The sequence below is a fragment of the Sceloporus occidentalis genome, unplaced genomic scaffold (genome assembly GCF_023333645.1).
Source record: "Sceloporus occidentalis isolate IW3139 unplaced genomic scaffold, rSceOcc1.0.p SCAF_6, whole genome shotgun sequence".
Lineage (NCBI taxonomy): Eukaryota > Metazoa > Chordata > Lepidosauria > Squamata > Phrynosomatidae > Sceloporus > Sceloporus occidentalis.
Window position 1 is genome coordinate 45,085,001 of NW_028316986.1, and position 16,603 is coordinate 45,101,603.

The window sequence follows — 16,603 nt, forward strand, 5'->3', positions numbered from 1 at the left end:
GAAGAAATCACCATTTGAAAGGGAGAATTGTGGGAAGAATATTTTTTAAAAAAATTCTCCTCAAAGTTTCTCTGACCGAGAAGAAAAACATGGGTTTCTCCAATCACTAGTTGTCAGTGACAATACCACCATTCTGCAAAAGTAGGCAGATCATGTTTTAGTTTTAAACTAGCAAATGGGAGAAATTCATCAGCAGCACCTATATACTGATTCAATAAAAGAATTATTCCATTAGCCAAAGCTTTCCACATAGGTCTTCTTGCCAATTTCAAATATGGATACATTAAGTGCATTTCATTGTTTATTTATTTGATTTAAACCATATTTCTTTCCCAAACTGGGACTCAGAGCTGTTCATAACAAAACTGATAAAAATTCAAATACAAAAAGCATGTGGATTCAACTGCTCTGATGATCCTCTCGGGTTCAGGCCCAAGGCCTTCCTTATTGAGTCTAACCATCTGGCATGTGGCCTTCCCTACTGTTTTCACCTTTCCTAGCATCATTGCTTTTCTAATGAGTCATTCTATCTCATGATGTGGTAAAAGAAGAACAGCCTCAATTTAGTCATCTTGGCTTCCAGAGAGAATTCAGGCTTGATCTGTTCTAGGACTGACTTATTTAGTGGTTTTTGTTTTTGTTTTGTTGGCTGTCCATGTTATCATTCGCACTCTTCTCCAGCACCATATCTCAAATGAGTTGATTTTCCTTCTGTCTGCTTTCTTCATTGTCCAACTCTCACACCTGTACACTGTGATGGGAAATACTTTTGCTTGGACTATCCTAACTTTAACGTTGGGATAACATAATTAACCTTATTAACTAAAATCCATCATCCTCCAAGACAATCAATTCCATTGTTGAACAGCTCTTACAGCAAAAAAGCCCTGTTTAATATTTATGTGGAATCTCTTTTCTTGTCATTTGAATCCACTGGTTTGTGTTTTAGTCTCTGGAGCAGCAGAAAACAAAGTGGATCCATCCATTCACGACATCTGTACTCTTACAGCCTTTAAGAAGGCTCTAAACGGATCTATTCTGGCAGGCCTTCCCTACAAAGTTCCTCTCCCCATTTACTGTGACTTACGTCACTCTGTCCACCAATTCTTCTCTTAAATTTAATGAGAAGAATTAAATTAAAATTAATTAAAATAAAATCCTTGCCTCAAGAAGAGCCCTCCCTCCGTCCCAACTGTCATCATCAGACCTGGGAGGGAAGGAAAAAGAGAGGCCCGATTTCCATCAGGCCTAATTGTGAATTTACTCACTTTTCTCTCTTTAATTTTATTGTATTTTATTTATTTTTTTGTATTTTATTTTATTCTCTTTATTTTTATTGTTATAACCCGCCTGGATTCCTTGTGATTGGGCAGGCTAATAATAATAATAATAATAATAATAATAATAATAATAATAATAATCTTCTACATGACATCCATTCAGATATTTAAAGATGGCTATCATTTCACCTCTCAGTCTTCTCTGCAACAAGCTAACCATAAGCAGCTCATTACATCGTTCCTCATAAGGCTTGGTTTCCAGGCATTTGACATTGCAGACATGTCTTCCAGACATGTGACATTGCAGAGCCTTCTATGGTCATGATCTAGCTTGCAGATATCCTTCCTCCATTATGGTACCCAGAACTGGACACAGTATTCCAGGTGAGGTCTGACTGAAGCAGAACAGAATGACACTACCATTTCTCTCAGTTTGGATATTATACTCCTATTGATGCAGCCTAGAATAGCACTGATTTCTTGGGCCGCCATATCATACTGCTGACTCATGTTTAGTTTGTGGTCTACTAAGATTCTGAGATCCTTTTTCGTATGTACTGTTTTTATGTCAGGCTTTACCCAGCCTATATTTTTTGCATTTCATTTTTCCTGCCTGTGCTATGTTACATTAATCCCTGTTGAAATTCTTTAATCCCTGTTGAAATTAATTGTGTTAGTTTTGGCCCAACCTCTTCCATCTTTCAAGGTTATTTTGAATTCTGTTCCTGTCCTTTGAGGCATTGGGTGCCATTAGCATGCTGTCTATCATCTAAGTCATTTATAGAGATGTGAACACCAAGCTAAGGACAGAACCCTGTGGCACTTCACTAGTCTCTTCACTTTAGGATTCTTAGCAATAAAATTACATTTGAAGCACTACTTCAGGTTAGACATCAATTCATAAGGAAAATTCCCCCTTCCACTCACCCATTTTGAACAGTAAATTTGATTCCATTTTGTATGACTGTAAACCTCTTTTGACCAGTCTGCTCATTACTGCTAGGAAAGAACCAGCTAACTTACATTGGAGTGTATGGTAACACGATCAACAGGATTTGTAGTTTAAACAGGAACAGTTACCCCAGCAAGAATGAAATAAACTAAAAACTTGTATTATGGTACAATGTTTGTAGTCTATTTCATTAGCTTGTGCTGACAGGTATACACAGGGTTGTAGAGAAAAAAGATATTAAGACAGAAATACAGCCTGTAATGTCTGCCTTAAAGCTTAGGTATATGCAAATTAATTTCAGTAACCATCCAAAAAGCAGTACTGATATCCCAAAATTCGGGCATTGATAAACTAATTTTTGGGATAAAAACATCTGTTTTATTTCAAAAATTACATACTGGAGTTTCAATTCGGAACTCTTTTGTTCAAGAATAGCCATCTTACTATCAGCAAGAGCATCCTGAGAAGCTAATAGCCATCTTACTATCAGTAAGAGCATCCTGGGAAGCTAAAAGGTTCTCATACTTCATTTCTGAATATTGTCATTCCTGACTTCAAATTTGTGTCAATTGGTTTTTTGTTTTGTTTTGTTTTGTTTTGGTTTTTTTTTACAAACTGCTTCTTTTGTGCTGTGAAGAATGAGGAATGGCACTGTTGGGAGATGATATTGATAGGTGAATGAATCCCTGACAATCTGGCTGTCATTGTTAGGTCCTGGGAATAAAGTTGACATCTAGGCTTCCTGTGGAATCTGTTCCATATCTTTGTTTAACTTTTATACGGCTGGTGGTTGCTGTTTTAAGGCTTGGGTTCTATTGATAAGCAAGGGCACACCTACCAGCCAAGGGCTGTGGCAAGAGTGCATCACTGTACAGGATAGGTCGTACAGATCAGTTTAACATAACAGGGGTTGCCCAGTATTGTTGCTACAGGATAAGAGTCTGGCTTTGTTAATTTGCTTTTTCATTTCACTGGAAGTATATTGTATTCTAAGAAATGCTTAAGGTACATTCTTAAGTTGTCTTGTTTGCTTTGTATTATAGGACTTGGCTGTGCTGCATGTTCTGGTTTGTTGTTGTGTGCCTTCAAGTTGTTTCCAATTTATGGTGACCCTAAAGTGAACCTATCACAGGGTTTACCTGGCAAGATTTGTTCAGAGAGAGGGTTTGCTTTTGCCTTCCTTGATGCAGAGAATGTGACTGGCCCAAGATCAGCAAGTGGGTATCCATGGCTGAGCAGGGATTTGAACCCTGGTCTCCAGTTGAAGTGCAATGCTCAAATCACCACACCATGCTGGCTCTCTAAGTTCTGAGTAGAGGCATGCAATATTCATAGCGCTCAGATATCTCATATAAGGTAGTACTAATTTTCATCAGGTAGCTGCACAGCATTGCTCAGAGAAGGCATCTCTTTTCTTCAGTTGCCTAAATAAAATCTATAAAAGCTGTTGAAATTCTGGTGGAACTTCGAAATCACCTCTTCTCAATAATTCCGGATGATAAAGAAGGTATCAGTATATTTCAGGAAGGAAAGAGATTTTTAGAGACAGAAACTGGGAAATTGCTGCTGTAGAAGTGATTCACCAAGTAGGGAAAAGAATCCAAATTGCACCATTACTTTCATTTTGTCTTATGTCACTTTGTTCTTATGCAGGCTATATCTAGAAATTGGATAAACAACCTACTATTAAAACTGAGCTACTTAAGTACAAAGAACCAAGCATTCACATGAGTACAACATTCTAAACTACAGTTTAAATAGGTTCTCAAAGCAACCAAGCAGCAGGACTTTTCATATATGCTGTTTGCCACAAACAGAAGCAGAACTGAAAATATGCCATTTTAACATTTTTAAAAGTACTATCGGGCCCATACAGACAGGCCAAAATAAAGCTACTTTGGGTCACTTTGGAGGTATGCTGTTTAAATGACACACACATCTTAAGAGGCCAGAAGCTGTGCCAAAGCTGCGATCCAGTCCTTAGGACTGGAGCGTGGCTTTGGCGTTGCTTCCGGCCTCTTAGGACGCATGCATCATTTAAACAGCATACCCCAAAGCAGCTTTATTTTGGCCTGTCTGTATGGGGCTATTATCACTCTAATATAAATTTCCTTTTTTAACTGCAACAAAGTAATTTCTAAATATAAACAAAATGTTAGTTATGATCTTTGTGCACTGGCAAGTTTAACCTTTCTTCATATTTTGATATCCATGCTGACTTTCTGAGGAGCTGTAGAAAAAAAAAATCTAGGTATTCAAACTATAAAGCAGAGATTATGTTAATGGCAAATTCAGCAGAATTTCTATGTTGACAAAGATCAATTCAAAAAGCATTCCAGAGTAGGTATACTGAAGAGTTCACTCTAGGCAGCATATCAGATGTAAACTGTTGTAACTATTGGAATTCCAATGGGTTTTCCCCCTCAAATATTTGTCTTGTAGATCAACACACTCTCTGCAAGGCTGTCTCAACAAATGTTGAGAAGTTTCTGTTTGTTCAGGAATACTTCACCATGGGGAAAGTATATGTTCTCATTCTGAATTGTGGAAATATTTCACAAATAGCATTTGTACTGGGTCTGGATGAGGACCCAACAAAGTGCATCTAAGTCCAGCTGTTTGTTCAAAAGGCAGGACCAGTCACCAAAAAAGATATATAAGGATTCTTACAAAGCATCTCCAATTAAAAGGACCTTGGGTAGCAAGGCTGGGGAAATCCCTCAGCTGCTTCAGACCATGGAGAATGAATGCTAGTAAGACATTAAAAGCTTTGAGGCCACTTTTAACTAGCCTAGTTATTCTAACAGAGCAGATATATATATAGTTATTGTAACAGAGCAGAACAATATAGAGTCCAAGCCAAACCAGTTTATTAATGACACAGCTGTTTTCCCAAACAGACCTATTCTATACTGCTACCCACCACACCTTTTGAAACATCCATAGCACAGGAATCAACAGTTTATATACTACTCACCTACTGCCAGAGAAAATCTACTACAATTATGTAGCTTCTGTTGTTCTGCTACTGCACCCGGTGTTATTGAAACTCTCCAAGTGCAGAAGGTCATTCAAAATAATTCTTTAACATCATTTTTCAGGCAACAAGCTTTCTGATCTTCTGGTTCAGGGGAAAGACAAAAGACAACAACAACATTTGAGACAATATACCATTAATTGAGGTCTATCACAACTGCCAGGATGTTTATCTTCATTATACTTTTCTTGCAATTGAAGTCTTCCAGGATGTTCATGTTGTAGGAAAGAACATAAAAACGCCTATTTTCCTGTCTACATTCAAACTCCTATTTGTAATTCTAAGTATCATAATTTATGCTTTGTTTTGGAAAATAACCAAGGAATGGACTTAATTTTTGCACTCAATTATTTACCCACACAACATCCTTGTACAATATTTCTAAAGTGAGGACATATTCAACAAAACAACAACAGACAGAATTAAATGCAGACCAGACAACATATCCAACAAACAACTAGCCTGATTAAAAAAACAGTTACATGTTCAGTCACTTGATCTGGATGTTAGTACATTTCAAGTGCACTGAACACCTCAACCAATCCAAGGCCTGTTACAGACAGCCAAAATAAAGCTGCTTCGAGTCACAGTGGAGGTATGGTGTTTCAATGATGCATGCGTCCTAAGAGTCCAGAAGCCTCACCAAAGCCACGCTCCAGTCTTTAGGGCTGGAGCGTGGCTTTGGTGCAACTTCTGGACTCTTAGGACGCATGCATCATTGAAACACCATACCTCCACTGTGACTTGAAGCAGCTTTATTTTGGCTGTCTGTAACAGGCCCAAGTGACTTTTGAGTTTTAATGTCACTGCCTAAAAAATAAACAGGTGTTGCCTGTGGTAAATGTAAAAATTTCAGGAAAAGACTGTTAACTGGAGGACAGTTATCTGGCTGAAGTGAGGATTAGTAGTATAGAGACTATCCACACTGCAGAATTAATCCAGTTTGCTACCACTTTAACTGCCATGGCTCAATGCTATTCTGGGAAATGCAGTTTGTTGTGGCATCAGAACTCTCACAAAATTACAGTTCCCAGAACTCCATAGCACTGAGCCATGGCAGTTAAAGTGATGTTAAACTGCATTATATCTGCAGTGTGGATGCTGCCTTAATAGGAATATCCAGACCAAGTGACTGATCATGTAACTAGTATTTAAATAAGGGTAGTTGTTGGATATGTTGGCTGGTCTGCACTTATTTCTATCTGTTGTTGTTCTTTAGAATCACAGTTCAACACTCAAAACCACTACGCCATGCTAGTTCCCTTGTAACTGCAAATATGCTTTTTCCCTTCCATGTTACAGCATTACTATGTTTTAAATCATTACTATTTTATTGTTTTCATGCTGCAGATGTTGACTAATTACTGCTTTAATCATGCCTTACCATTGGTCAGGCACTGGGTTTGATGAAAAACCGAGGTTAACACAATCTGAGAAACTATGTTTTCCAGGCTTGTTTTAAGCCTATGCCAGTTCTAGCATTGGCTAGCGGTCATGATGCAAAACTGTGAATTGGCTCATATTTCACTTCTGCCATCAGCTTGTTGATTAATTTTAGACAAAGAAACCTCCATCAGCCTCAACTGCCAATTATTAAAAGGCCTCTCTTGCAAGACTGTTGTAAGAAAAATTAAAACTGCTTTGAACAATTTAAAATCAGGCCTTCATGGTAGAGGGGTAAAGTGTACATTCTGAAACTACAGGTATACCTTTTAAATCTTTAACAAGGAAGCTCCTTTTTGCAAAGTTATTTATGCCCATCTAACCCCACTTTTCTCATCCTCTAGCTGGATTCTTTTAGCAGCTTCAGCATTGGGAGGGGCAGTGAAGGCAGCCTGGAGAAGTACAGACTTCTGATTGGAAAAGAACAGGATCCTACTCTTGGGTCCAAGTTACCTACAGGATCTCCTCCTTCCATATAATCCACCCTTTACGCTCAGGTCCTCTGGCAGACATTTACTAGTCAGCCAGGACAAGGTTGGTGTCTGTGAGCCAGAGGACTTTTTCTTCAGCTGCCTCTAGACTGTAGAATGACCTGCTGGAATAGATTCGATAACTGAACACACTGTCAGAATTTAAAACAGCATTGAAGACTAATCTCTTTTGGCAGGCCTATCCAGATGATTTTTTAAAACTGCTATATTTAAATGATTTGTTTTAAAAACAAAAACAAAAAAGGGTAAACTAGGTAACACCCTCAAAATTCCTGAAAATCTAAAACAGTTCTGTTGCCTGCCTAAATGTTTTAGCCCTGGAGAAGCAGCTGGATTTATCACACAATATGGACGTGTTTGCTGTAAAGGAGAATTATTACAAGAAAGGAGAATTATGACAAGCCACACACAAGGTACTTGGCATTAAAACAAAAACAAAACCCTAGATGCTGAATGGAATGCAGTCTCTGCTCTTCTCTGGTGATGCTTTAATCATTTTGACAGGTCCTATGTTGGATAGACTATGTATGGAGTTAAGGCCAGAGTGACCAGATGTCTTCCTTTTCCAGGACATGTCCTACATTTCAACCGTCTTCTGGACAGGAGGAATTCCAAAATGTCCTCCATTTTGAGCATGACTAAGAAGCATTTTCTCTTCTCCAGCCTGGATCCGCCCCTTTTCACCAGCCTCTGCTCACTTCCTTCCCTCCTGAGCACGGTTCATCACCTCTTTACTCAGGCTTAAAGCTGAGCGAAAGACAAAAACTGCTCAGGGAGGCAGTTCTCAAACATCACTTGATTGTTATCATAGGTTTATTATAATTTTTTTGTTGCTTGCTATATTTTATTATTTAATGCCAATATGCATTGATATGTATTATGTTATTTTTGTAGAATGTACGCCTTAGGCAGGTTTATTTTATTTTATTCTATTTTTAACTGATTGTACAGCGCTGTATAAATTTATAGTGCTCTATAAATATAGATATAAATCTATATATCTATTTATAAATCTATATAAATATATCTTATTATATACCCTATATATATCATATTATTCTACATTATATTATATGTATTATATATAATTATAGATTATATTATTATTTATATTATTAATATATGACATATCTAGAAATATATCTATAAATATAAAGATAGCCCTGTTTAAATACTTGAAGGGATGTCATATTGAGGAGAGAGCAAGCTTGTTTTCTGCTGCTCCAGAGAACAGGACCAGAAACAATGGATGCAAGCTACAGGAAAAGAGATTCCACTTCAACATTAGGAGGAACTTCCTGAGAGTAAGGGCTGTTTGACAGTGGAACACACTCCTTCCTCGGAGTGTAGTGGAGTCTCCTTCCTTACAGGTCTTTAAACAGAGGCTGGATGGCCATCTGTCGGGGATGCTTTGGTTGAGATTTCCTGCATGGCAGAATGGGGTTGGACTGGATGGCCCTTGTGGTCTCTTCCAATTCTATGATTCTGAGATAAAGCATAATAACAATAATTTCTGTTGCATTTCTGTGAGTATTTCTAGCTTTTACTTGTTCATGTCCTCCACTTTTATCGAATGTCCTACATCTTGTCCTCCTCTGCGGTGAGGACATCTGGTCACCTTAGTCAAGGCCAGAGCAGCAGCAGCAGCACTCTCCCTCCTGAACAACAACCGCAGAGCGTTCTGCCAACCAACTCCCTGAGAAGAACTGAGCACTGAGCCCTTTGCAACCATCCAACCAGCAATCACAAAGGAGCGAGTGGGGGAGAGAAACCCCGCCCTCCTTCCCGTCACGTGGCGTACAGCATCCAATCAGGGAAGGCCCCGCCCACGTCTGGTTCGAGAGCGAGGCTTTCCCAGCAGCCCAGGCGATTTGACAACAAATAAGAGGAAACAGCTGAGGAGGAGGGAGGCTTGTCGCCAGTGTTGCAGGGCGAAGGAGGAACGCCACGGCCTCCCTTCCTCCCACGATCTGACCCATTGCAGCCATAGGTTATGCCTGGCAAGCCCCAAAACAAGAACAAGCCCAAAAGCAGAATGGCAAAGGAGCCTGGGTTCAAATCTAAAGGCTAAAGTGATGAATAAAGCCTGGGAGTAATCATCTGAGTCAAGATAGCCCTGTTTGGGAGGAACATGAACAGAATGAGACCGGAAGCAGGAAGGCTGAGAGAAAAGGAGCATGTATATCTGTGTGTGTGTGTGTTATTGTTGTGTGCCTTCACATCCTTTCCGATTTATGGCTGCCCTAAAGCAAGCCTATCACAGGGCTTTTCATAGTAAGGCATGCTCAGAGGGAGGGTTTGCCATGGCCTCCCTCTGAGGCTGAGAGAGTGTGACTTGCCCAAGTGAGCTTGCATGGCTGAGCTGGGACTCGAACCCTGGTCTCCAGGGTCACAGTCCAACACTCAAACCACACAACACTGCTCTCACAGATGTGTGTCTGGTGTGTGTGTGAGAGAGATCCGATTTCCTCAAACAACATTCCAGATACACAGAAACCTAACTGTCCCAAACACAGGAAACAGTCTCTAGGAGAACCTAAAGGGTCCCAAAAGGACCAACCAGCGCACACCCATCGATAACACCTTCTTGTTGTTGTTGTGTGCCCTCAAGTCCTTTCTGACTCATGGTGATCCCTATATGCATAGGGCTATCTCTCACACACATCTTCCTCCTCCTTGGCCCCTCAGTATCCCATCTTCCCTCCCTTTCAGTGTGGGATTGTGTTATTGTCTCTCTCACATACCTCCCTTCTCTTTGGCCCCTCAGTATCTCTTCCTTCTTCCCTTTCTATGTGTGGATTGTGTTGTTGTCTATCTCTCCCACACAAATACCTTCCTCCTCCTTGGCCTCTCGGTATCCCATCCTCCCTTCTTTTCTGTATGTGGATTGTGTTGTTGTTGTTTATCTCTCCCTACACAAACCTTCCTCTTCCTTGGCCTCTCGGTAGACCATCCTCCCTCCCTTTCAGTGTGTCGGATTATGTTGTTGTTGTCTCTCTCACACACAAACCTTCATCTTCCTTGGCCCCTCAGTCTCCCAGCTACCCTCCCTTTCAGTGTGTGGACTGTGTTGTTGTTGTTGTTGTTTATGTCTCTCACACACAAACCTTCCTCCTCCTTGGCCTCTCAGTCTCCCAGCCCTTTCCCCCTCACTTTCTGGCGCTTTGCTCCCCCCCCCATGGGCCACAATGACACAAGGGGTTGTGTTAGGTGTCAGACCTGGTTTGGGGGAGTGCGACCAGTGGCAAATTCAGGACCTGTTCCTATTAAAAGAGAAGGGGGGGGGGGGAGAGAAAGCTCATGATTCCCTTTGGCCGCAATGGACAAAAGCACCTCTGTCGTCGTCGTTGTTGTCGTTGTCGCCTACGGGCGGCGTCAAGGCTGAAGCCATGGGGATTGAAAGGCTGAAAGCTGGGGGTTGTGATGGTGAGGAGGAGGAGGAGGAGGAGGAGGAGGGAACAGACTGGGGAATGATGCAATCATCACAATCACAATTATTATTGTGTCCCATTGTGAGGGAGCTGGCCCAGCTTTTGGGTGGGAAGCCTCATTGCCACAATAAAGCACCAGAAAGTGAGGGGGAAGGGGCTGGGAGACTGAGAGGCCAAGGAGGAGGGAGGTTTGAGTGAGTGAGAGAGAGAGAGAGAGAGAGAGAGACAACAACACAATCCCTCACACAGAAAGGGAGGGAGAACGGCATCCTGAGAGGCCAAGGAAGAGGAAGGTTTGTGTCGGAGAGAGAGAGAGACAATAACACCACAATCCACAAAGGGAGGGAGGCCGAGACCAAGGAGGAAGGTTTGTGTGTGTGAGAGAGAGAGACAAAACCACAACCCAAACACAGAAAGGGAGGGCAGCTAGGAGACTGAGGGCCCAAGGAGGAGGAAGAGAGAGAGAGAGAGAACAACAACACACTCCACACACTGAAAGGGGGGGAGGCTGCATCCACACTGGAGACATAACCCGGTTTGGCACCGCTTTAACTCTCTTCTGGCCGGAGGCTATGGGATTCTGAGAGTTGGAGGTTGTTGTGGGGCCCAGACGGACCCACAGCCACAGCCGGGGAACGAACGAGGCCCATGGCAGTCAAAACAAAAAGCCAAGCGGCGGCCCAAAGGCCTCGGAGGCCCTGCCCCTGAACCCGCGCCAGCACCGGCCCTTACCTGCTCTGCGGGGGAGGAAGAGTCGGGTAGGAACAGCAACGAAGCCACTGCCTCAGCGCCGGACGTTTCGGCCTCTGAACTCAGCTGAGAGACAGACTCATCCTGGCCCCTCCCTTCCCTGCCTTGGCTCCGCCTCCTCTCCAAAAGCCCCGCCCCAGAATATGTCAGTCACCGACATGCTGTCGGGTGGCCACGCCCCCTCCCGTGCGCATGCGCATAAGAGAGGGGGAGGAGGTGGTTCCAAGACTCGCTCTGGCTTTTCCCCGCTCCCCGTCCTGGCTCCGCCTCGTCTGCGGAAGCCCCGCCCCAGAACATGTCAGTCACCGCCATGTTATTAGGTGGCCACGCCCTCTCCCCCGTGCTCATCACAAGCCCTTGTTTTGCCCTGGCTGCTCCAGAATGCAAAAACAGGGAGGCCACGTGGACTAAGCCGCATGCGCCAGGGAGGACAGGGTTCTTAAAGGGACAGAGGGTTCTTAAAGGGGCAGCAGGTGAAGTGAGAATGCATGCTAGGAAGGAGCAGGCACCTTTCTTTTATTATGGCTTCCTCCTCTTAACCCAACAAGGCAATCTATAGGAGCGTTGCCAGAAGTTTGGGGAGGCAGGGCTTTAGGAGGATAATGGAGCTGGTGTTCTCCAAGGTGAAGGGAATGCTGTGGATATAGTATATCTTGATTTCAGTAAGGCCTTTGACAAGGTTCCCCATGACATTCTTGCAAACAAGCTTGTAAAATGTGGGCTAGACAAGGCAACTGTTACATGGATCTGTAATTGGTTGACCGGCCGAACACAAAGGGTGCTCAACAATGGCACCTTTTCATCCTGGAGAGAAGTGACCAGTGGGGTCTCACAGGGCTCTGTCCTGGGCCCAGTGCTATTCAACATCTTTGTCAATGACTTGGATGACAGAATTGGGAGCATACTTATCAAATTTGCAGATGACACCAAATTAGAAGGAATAGCTAATACTCCAGAGGACAGGATCAAGATTCAAAATGATCTGAATAGACTAGAAAGCTGGGCCAAAGCTAACAGAATGAAATTCAACACAGAGAAATGTAAGGTACTGCACTTAGGGCAGAAAAATGAAATTTATTATTATTATTATTAACCTTTATTTATAAAGCACTGTAAATTTACACAGCGCTGTACATACAATCTTTTGAATTGGACGGTTCCCTGCCCTCAGGCTTACAATCTAAAAAGACACGACACAAAAGGAGAAGGGAGTGGTGGAGGGGAAGGGGCCTTTCTAGTAGGATAATACATATAAAATACATAGCAATACAGGAAATGATTCAATAAAACAGACAACAAAGAAACATCAAATAGCAAGGGACAATTATGCAATGCCTGGGAACGCTTCTCTGAACAGGATGGTTTTCAACTCCTTTTTGAAGCTGGTTAAAGAAGTGATGGCCCTTGCTCGTGGGGGAAGAAGGTTCCAGGAGTGAGGGGCAGCAAGTGAAAAGGGGCGAATCCGGGAGGGGGCAGAGGAAATCCTGGGCTGAGACAGCAGACCTTGACTACCAGAACGGAGGGCCCTAGTGAGAAGGTGAGGAGAAAGAAGGTCTGATAAGTAAGGAGGGGCCAGCCCATGGAGGGCTTTAAATGTTGACAGCAGGAGCTTGTACTGAATATGGAAAGGGAGGAGGAGCCAGTGAAGGGATGCCAACACAGGAGCAGTGGGCAGATGTGATCATGCGTGCAGCTGAATGCTGGACAGAAATTAGAGGATGGAGGTGAGAAAGAGGAAGCCCAGCCAGGAGGACGTTACAGTAATCAAGTCGTGAGACCACTAGGGCATGGACCAGGATCTTGGCAGTAGAGGTGGAAGATATGGTCGGATTTTGGCAATATTGTACAAAAAGAATCTACAAGCCTTGGCTGTGGTCTGGATCTGAGGGATACACGACAGAGAAGAATCAAAGATAAAACCAAGACTGCGGGTTTGCTGGACTGGTTGTATAGAAATGTTGTCCACACAGACAGAGAAGGAGTGTTGAAGGGTGGGCTTAGGAGGAAAGACAAGAAGCTCTGTCTTGGACATGTTGAGCTTCAAACGCCGATGGCGCATCCACTGCGAGATAGTTGTGAGACAAGATGAAACTTGCTGTTCAAGCCTTGGAGAAAGGTCAGGGGTGGAAAGATACAACTGGGTGTCATCAGCATACAGATGGTAGGAAAAACTAAATAACTAAATAAATAAATAAAATAAATAAAAACCAAAAGAGCTAGTGAGTTTTCCTAAGGACAGTGTGTAGAGAGAAAACTGAAGGGGACCCAGAACAGAGCCCTGGAGAACTCCAACAGATAAGGGAACAGAGGATGAAGTCTGACCACCTGCAACCACTGCAAAAGATCTGCCAGACAAATAAGATCTAAACCAGTCGAGAACAGAGTCTGAGAACCCAAGGTCAGAGAGTATGTCAACTAGGAGACAGTGGTTGACGGTGTCAAAGGCTGCAGACAGATCAAGAAGGATGAGAACAGAGTAAAGGCCATTAGCCTTGGCCTGTAAAAGGTCATTGGAGAACTTAGTGAGAGCTGTCTCTGTAGAGTGCCTTGGGCGGAAACCAGACTGAAAGGGATCAAGAATGGAGTTGGCTTCAAGAAACTCAAGACAGCGAGAATAAACAACCCGTTCCAAAACTTTAGAAAGAAAGGGAAGAAGAGAAATCGGACGATAACTAGACAAAGAGGAGGGGTCAAGAGAAGGTTTTTTCAGAATTGGGGAAATGAGAGCATGTTTGAAGTCCGACGGGAAGGAACCTGTAGAGAGAGAGAGATTTAAGATATGGAGAAAAGAGTGAGCTATAGAGATTAGAAGACGAGTAGGAATTGGGTCAAGAGAACAGGTTGCAGGTTTGGAAGAATTCAGAAGTGTAGAGAGTTCATCCAAGGAAGCAGGAGGAAACACAGAAAAATTGTTAGGCGAGGGCAATAGAAGAATATGAGCAGAAGAAGAATCAGGAGGGACTATCTCAGAGTGAATAGTGGTAATCTTTGAGATGAAATAATTAGCAAAGTCATTAGGAGAGAATGATGAAGAGACAGGAGGAGAGGGAGGTTTAAGCAAAGAGTTGAAGGTGGAGAACAAACGCTGCGGGCGCCTCTCATTGGCGGAGATCAATGATTTGTAATAGTTCTGTTTTGCCATAGACAGGGCGCGTGAGAAGGAAGAAAGAACAAATTTGTAATGAATAAAGTCAGCCCACTGTTTGGACTTTCTCCAAAGATGTTCGGCTGCTCTAGAGCAGGACTGAAGAAACTTAATGATGAGGGTAAGCCAGGGCTGAGGCCTAGTCTTAGAGGAAGAAGTGCGTACAGAGACAGGGGCAAAATGGTCAAGAGTCGAGGAAAGAGTGGAGTTAAATAGAGACATTGCTGAGTCAGCAGAGTCCCCAAGATTTAGGGAAGAGAGAAATGAATCCAGGGTCTGACCAAGATGGTTAGAGTCAACAGATTGAAGGTTACGAAAATGGCATTGAACAGTATGACGAGGAGGGGGAGTATAAGTGAGAGCAAAGGAAATTAAATGATGGTCAGATAGTGGAAAGTCAAGTGCCAGTTAGTCAGAAATGGCGCAGTTTGCAGCAAGAACCAGGTCAAGACAGTGACCGAGAGAATGAGTTGAAGAGTTGGAATGTGGTTGGAGGCCAAAAGAAGCTAGGAGAGAGTTGAAGCGAGACGTTGTAGGGTTATTGGAATCATCAACGTGGATATTAAAATCAACTAGGATCAAAGTGGGGACTGAATCTGAAAGAAAGAATGTCAGCCATGATTCAAAGTCAGATAGGAACTGGGTGGCAGAACCAGGAGGGCGATAGATGACTGCAACACAGAGCTGTAGGGGAGAAAAGAGTCTAATAGGATGAAACTCAAAGGAAGAGAAGTGATAGCTGGGGGGAAAAGATAGAACTTGGAACTGGCAGGAGTTAGATAGCAAGATACCAACCCCTCCTCCTCGACCCTTAGGGCGGCTTGTGTGGGTGAAGGAGAGACCACCAAAAGAAAGGGCAGCGGAGGTTGCAGTATCATGGGCTGGGAGCCAGGTTTCCGTGACAGCAAGGAGATGCACAGATATAGGATGGGGGACACCTGGCTGAGTGAGACTACATGTGAAAGGGATCTGGGAGTCCAAGTAGACAACAAGTTGAACATGAGTCAACATGAGTGTGATGCGGCAGCTAAAAAGGCCAATGCAATTTTAGGCTGCATCAATAAAAGTACAGTGTCTAGATCAAGGGATGTAATAGTCCCACTCTATTCTGCTCTGGTCAGGCCTCACCTGGAATATTGTGTCCAGTTCTGGGCGCCACAATTTAAAAAGGACATTGAGAAACTGGAGCGTGTCCAAAGGAGGGCGACTAAAATGGTGAAGGGTCTGGAAACCATGTCCTATGAGGAAAGACTCAGGGAGCTGGGGATGTTTAGCCTGGAGAAGAGAAGGTTAAGAGGTGATATGATAGCCATGTTTAAATATTTGAAGGGATGTCATATTGAGGGAGCAAGCTTGTTTTCTGCTGCTCCAGAGAACAGAACCCAGAACAATGGATGCAAGCTGCAGGAAAAGAGATTCCACCTCAACATTAGGAGGAACTTCCTGACAGTAAGGGCTGTTCGACAGTGGAACACACTCCCTCGGAGTGTGGTGGAGTCTCCTGCCTTGGAGGTCTTTAAACAGAGGCTGGATGGCCATCTGTCGGGGATGCTTTGGTTTGGATTTCCTGCATGGCAGAATGGGGTTGGACTGGATGGCCCTTGCGGTCTCTTCCAACTCTACGATTCTATGATTCTATGAACACTTTTTACAAAGCAATGTGGGGCTCTGAGGGACATCCAGCACAAAGTGCTAGGCCTCCCAGCAGGGCTGTGGCTGGTACGGTAATAACCTGTAAGTTAACTTTAGAGCGCACTTGAGAAAAATGAACAAGGATGTACATGGAATCAGAGTTGGAAGAGACCACAAGGGCCATGGTTTCCAGACCCTTCACCATTTTAGTCGCCCTCTTTTGGACATGCTCTAGTTTCTCAATGTTCTTTTTTAATTGTGGTGCCCAGAACTGTACACAATATTCCAGGTGGGGCCTGACCAGAGCAGAATAGAGTGGGACTATTACATTTCTTGATCTAGACACTATACTTTTATTGATGCAGCCTAAAATTGCATTGGCCTTTTTAGCTGCCACATCACACCGGTACTGGTGTTACGATGATGAAAAGTGCAGCTGGGG

At 43.1% G+C, this 16,603-nt stretch overlaps 1 protein-coding gene across 1 annotated transcript in view; it reads right to left on the minus strand.

Moving 5' to 3' along the window:
- The window catches only part of LOC149310690 (protein yippee-like 5), a 26,651-nt gene extending 15,172 nt beyond the window's left edge, over nucleotides 1-11,479 (minus strand). The window contains exons 1-2 of the mRNA XM_089529543.1: nucleotides 11,367-11,479; nucleotides 5,210-5,350 (exon numbers count right to left, since the gene is read on the minus strand). The gene's annotated coding sequence lies outside the window, so the exon portion shown is untranslated. The remainder of the gene's footprint in view (nucleotides 1-5,209; nucleotides 5,351-11,366) is intronic.
- Nucleotides 11,480-16,603: the final 5,124 nt, after the last annotated feature.